This window comes from Hypanus sabinus, chromosome 11 (genome assembly GCF_030144855.1).
Source record: "Hypanus sabinus isolate sHypSab1 chromosome 11, sHypSab1.hap1, whole genome shotgun sequence".
In the NCBI taxonomy this organism is placed as follows: Eukaryota; Metazoa; Chordata; class Chondrichthyes; order Myliobatiformes; family Dasyatidae; genus Hypanus; species Hypanus sabinus.
In genome coordinates, this window is record NC_082716.1 from 99,844,929 (window position 1) to 99,850,472 (window position 5,544).

Here is a 5,544-nt window from a genome sequence, read left to right on the forward strand (position 1 = left end):
CCCTCTGTAATCTCAATACAGAACAGAGGGACCCCTCCCCTCTGTAGTCTCAGTACAGAACAGAGGGACCTGTCTCCTCTGTAGTCTCAGTACAGAACAGAGGGACCCCTCCCCCTATGGTCTCAGTACAGAACTGAGGGACCCCTCCCCTCTATAATCTCAGTAGAGGGACCCCTCCCCTCTGTAATCTCAGTACAGAACAGAGGGACCCGTCCCCTCTGTAGTCTCAGTACAGAACAGAGGGACCCCTCCCCTCTATAATCTCAGTACAGAACAGAGGGACCTCTATAGTCTCAGTACAGAACAGAGGGACCCCTCCCCTCTGTAGTCTCAGTACAGAACAGAGGGACCCCTCCCCTTTGTAGTCTCAGTACAGAACAGAGGGACCCCTCCCCTCTATAATCTCAGTACAGAACAGAGGGACCCCTCCCCTCTATAGTCTCAGTACAGAACAGAGGGACCCCTCCCCTCTATGGTCTCAGTATAGAACAGAGGGACCCCTCCCCCCTATAGTCTCAGTACAGAACAGAGGGACCCCTCCCCTCTGCAGTCTCAGTACAGAACAGAGGGACCCCTCCCCTCTATAGTCTCAGTACAGAACAAAGGGACCCCTCCCCTCTGTAGTCTCAGTACAGAACAGAGGGACCCCTCCCCTCTATGGTCTCAGTACAGAACAGAGGGACCCCTCCCCTCTGTAGTCTCAGTACAGAACAGAGGGACCCCTCCCCTCTATAGTCTCAGTACAGAACAGAAGGACTCCTCCCCTCTGTAGTCCAGGTACAGGAACCCTTCTCAGTGTGGGGTAAATCAGAACCCTATACAACTGTTGCATACGTGGGTTTTGACTGAAGAAAAATAATGGCTGGAGTCACTTCTTACTTTTGTGTAATGGTGTTTATACGTTGGTAAACAAAATCAAACTTTTTAAACATTAGTGAAAATAGTGAAAATAAAACCGTCACTATTTACAAAAGGATATCTACTGGATAAACACGATTACAGTACATATCATGGCCAGTTGGAACTCCTGGCAGCTCAATCTCTCTGTGTGCCTATTGCAAGCAAGCCACCCTGTTTTCTTAGGTACCAGATCTTGCCTTTAACAAGACTACAGATAAATTAGAATATGTTGCACTCCATGATGTAGTTACAATCACATTTCAAAATAAAGAGAAGTATCTATCTTAAATACAGTATACAGTCAAAATATTCACATTTACACATCGCCCATTACTAAATCCTTCAAGTCAACTTTTTTACTGTCATTTTGACCATAACTGCTGGTATAGTGCTTAGTAAAAATGAGACAACGTTTTTTAGGACCCTGGTTTACATGACACAGTACAAAAACTAGACTGAACTACGTAATAAAAAAAAACACAGAGAAAGCTACACTACACTACAGACCTACACTGGACTGCATTAAGTGCACAAAAATCAGTGCAGGTTTACAATAAATAATAAACATAAATAAATCCTGCCATGTGTAGTGGGAGTGTGAGCCGGGAAGAGGTGAGTCTGTGGAATTCATTGTCACAGGCTGCCATGAAGGTCTAGTATGTTTCAGGCATTCGTCAGTAGATTCTTGATTAGACAGGGCAAGAAGGGATGCAGGGAGAAGGGAGAAGTTTGGTGCTGAGAGGGAAAATGGATCTGCCATGATGAAATCATGGAGCAGACTTAATGGGCCAAATAATGTAACTCTGCTCCTATATCTGATGTTGTTATGTTCTGATGGAAAGCACCACAACACAAGATCTTCAGGAAACTATACTGAGCGGAAGACATTGAGGTGTGCACACTCAGTGCAATGGCAAGGCAGTGCTGGTGTTTATGGGTATCAATGTGTAAGTACATGGAGTGTGTTAACCAAGCACTCACCATCACACCAACCCTTTCACTTTCATCTTCCAGCGATACTGAAGGTTACACCTTCCACTGAGATCTGCTAATTGTCATGTCTGTGCAGCAATTCATCTACCAAAGATCCCAAAGATATGTTGAGTTTGGTGAGAACAATCTCCTCTCATTATAAACCACCTTTTCAGTTGGGAAATCAAACCAAACCTTAGTGAGACTCATTCTAACACTAAAGATATTCTTAGCTTGCTGTGAGCTTCCTTCTGTTTTTTAAACAAACAATCTGTTAGTCTTTTCTCTTATCTTAAACTGCCTGCTGTTATTGTTTCAATACTTTTTTTGCCACAAAAAAATGCTCATTTGGAGAAAAAAAATCCTTGTTTCAACTGTTCATCAGTTTTTCAGTTTATGAATTCCAGCTTTTTGAATGGTAAAGCAGAAATGACTCAAAATGAGAAACTCCTTTCATGAGCTCATCTTACACCCACTGGAAAAGCTTTAGATATGTGTCCATTTTAACAATGGAGAAAATACCACGACTAGTTTGTGCACTTCAAGTTATCTTGCTTTAGCAGTTTTGTTGAGGTATTAATGTTTGCAAAATTTCAGAAATGTCCTGATGCAAAGATAGTCCCATGAGCATCTTGAGACCCGCCCAAGTATCTGGGGCCTCCTCTTAAAATCTCAACTAAAGATTCAAAGTTCAATATGGAAAGAAAATTTATTACCAAAGGACATACAGGATATATCACCAATTACTGAGACTTATTTCATGCAAGCGTTCATGGCAAATCCAAAGAAACAAAAAACCAAGCAAAAATAATAATCATAAATATGCAATAAATATCGAGATGAAGAATTCTTGAAAGTGAGTCCACAGGTTGTGGGAATATTTCATTGTTGGGGTTAGTGAAGTTGTCCCTTCTGGTTCAAGAGCCTGGTGATTGAGAGGTAATAGTTGATCCTGAACCTAATGGTGTGGGTTCTGAGGGTCCTATACCTTTTTCCTGATGGTAGAAGTGAGAGAAGAGTATGTTCTGGGTGTTGGGAGACTCTGATGATGGATGTTGCTTTCTTGTGACAATGTTTCACATAGACATGCCCCAATTCTCTTGAGAAATTTCCTCTCAGCTCTTGTCTAAGCTGTTGGCTTTGTTTACATGGTCACTGCCACCACTGTACAGGCCAACAATTATTGCCCCATTCCCACTGCTTGTGAAAGGGTGAGGATGGTGGGCTGGGGTGGTGTGTCATCTTCTTAAATCACTGGAGAACATCTATAGACAAGAATACTGGCCTCTTCCTTCTTCCTTTCCAGTTCTGATGAAGGGTCTTGTCCTGAAATGTCAACTATTTTTTTTCCTTTCCATAGATACTGACTAACCTGCTGAGTTCCTCCAACATTTTGTGGGCATTGTTTTGGATTTCAAGCAATTGCAGACTTTCTCATGTTTAGAATTGTTCCTGAACCTGGTGGTGTGGGTCCTGAGGCTCCTGTACCTCCTTCTGGGTGGCAACAGCAAGAAGAGAGCATGGACCCGGTGGTGCGATGGTGGCGGTGATGGTGGTGTCCTTTCAAAGGTGCAACTTCAGATAGCACCTTACACTACTGAAGTGCCAGCATGATTATGTCCTACTCCAGAAGGTTCTGCATTTGTCCCTCTCCAGAGCTGAGTATGCAGCCACCATGCCAATCTGCCAACTGTTCCAATGTTTAAGAATTAGAATACCACATTTATGTACCATCTCCCTGCATCTCATTGGCAGTCAGTGATTTACAGTGAATCTTGTTAACAAGCCAAATAACACTGATTTCTGCATGCACCAAAATAGCTCATCAGTTTTAAAAAAAAGGGATTCAACAAATCTACCTTCTTTGGTAAGATTGGTTGCCACATGCATGTTGGCTAACACAGCAGGCAAGCATTTCAGTACCACACAATCTGTAACCTTCTCCTAGGGCACTGCAGTAACAGAATTTTTACTTTCGAAAGACAGAATAAAATGATGCTCTTTCTAATGCACCAAACGTCTCCTGCTGGTAGTGTATTGAGAACCAAACTTAATTTCAAACTTTTTTTTTCCAATTGTCTCCCAAGGACCAAAAAAACTAGAGTGATGCTCTATAGTAATGGTTTAGGTATTCAATAGGAACTGACAAGGTACTTCATCACGGCAAAATGACAGCTCTACTTAGCTCCCTCCTTTGCCTAGCAGTACCTCCTTTCCACTAGGGGTCAGAGATATAACACTAAATGACAGAGTCCACCACCAATCACACCAGACTCCCATCATAGGCACAGATTAATGACTGGAGGTTCATTAGTGGTGGGTGCAGAAAATGCTGATTTACCATTTCTCTTTGCTTATTGGTCTTTAGATTAGTAAAGTTGTTTAATGAACCAGATTATGTGTTTTGGTGTGAAAGGCAGAGAGTGCAGGGTACTGTATAGTATAATGACAAGTCAGATCAGGATATGGGTAGTTCCAGCAATTGAGAGTAGTAAAGGTAATCACTGATGAAGGTGAGGTGTGGTGGATGAAGTGAGAAGGTGATAACAGAGGAGTCTTTATTTTTCAGATTGGAGGCCTGTGACCCATTGTGTGCCACAGGGATCAATGTTAGATCTCCTGTTATTTAGAATTTCCATTAGCAGTACAGATGAGAATACCCTGAGATTGATTGATTGATTAATTGATTATCTATCTATCTATTTATTTATGATAGATATTTACGGCATGTAAGGCCATTCTGACCCTTCAAGTTACACCACCCAGCAATCCCCTGATTTAATCCTAGCCTAATCACGGGACAATTTACAATGACCAATTAACTTACCGAATAGTATGTCTTTGGATTGTGAGCGGAAACTTTAATACCCAGCAGAAATGCACTCACTCACAGGGAGAATGGACAAATTTCTTACAGGCAACAGCGGGAGTTGAGCCAAGGTCACCTGCACTGTAAAGCATTGTGCTAACCACTACGCTACTGTGTCGCCATAGTTTGCAGATGACACCAGAAGTTGAGGTGTATTGGAGAGTTCCCTGTCCTTAGTTGCCACTCTGTCTGTGTGTGAGTGACTGTGTACGCAGCTGAGAAGGAGGAATGACACTTATTTTGCTGCTGTTCTCTTGTTGCTTGCTATGTTCCGTTTTGTTGTGTTCTGCAATGTTCTGCTGAGTGTTGTTCACATGCTCTGTTGACACCGGAATGTGCGGCAACACTTGCGGTCTGCCCCCAGCTCATCCTTGGGTGTGTTGGTTGTTAATGCAAATATTTCACTGCAAGTTTCATTGTACTTGTGAAAATAAATATGCAAATAAATCTGAACATGAAAGAGAAGAGAGAAAAAGTATAAGGATGTTGCCAGGTCTGGAGTTATAAGGAAAGACTGAATAGGTTAGGACTTTATTCCCTGGAATGTAGGTGAGAGGAGATTTGATAGAGGCACATAAAATTATGAGGGGTATAGACATTGTAAGTGCAAGCAGGCTTTTTCCACTGAGGTCATGGGTTAAGGGTAAAAGGTGGAATGTTTAAGGGGAACATGAGAGGAAACTTCTTCTCTCAGAGGGTGGTGAGAGTGTGGAACGAGCTGCCAGTTGAAGGGGTGAATGCAAGCTTGATTTCAATGTTTAAGACAAGTTTGGATAGGTATATGGATGGTAGGGATATGGTGC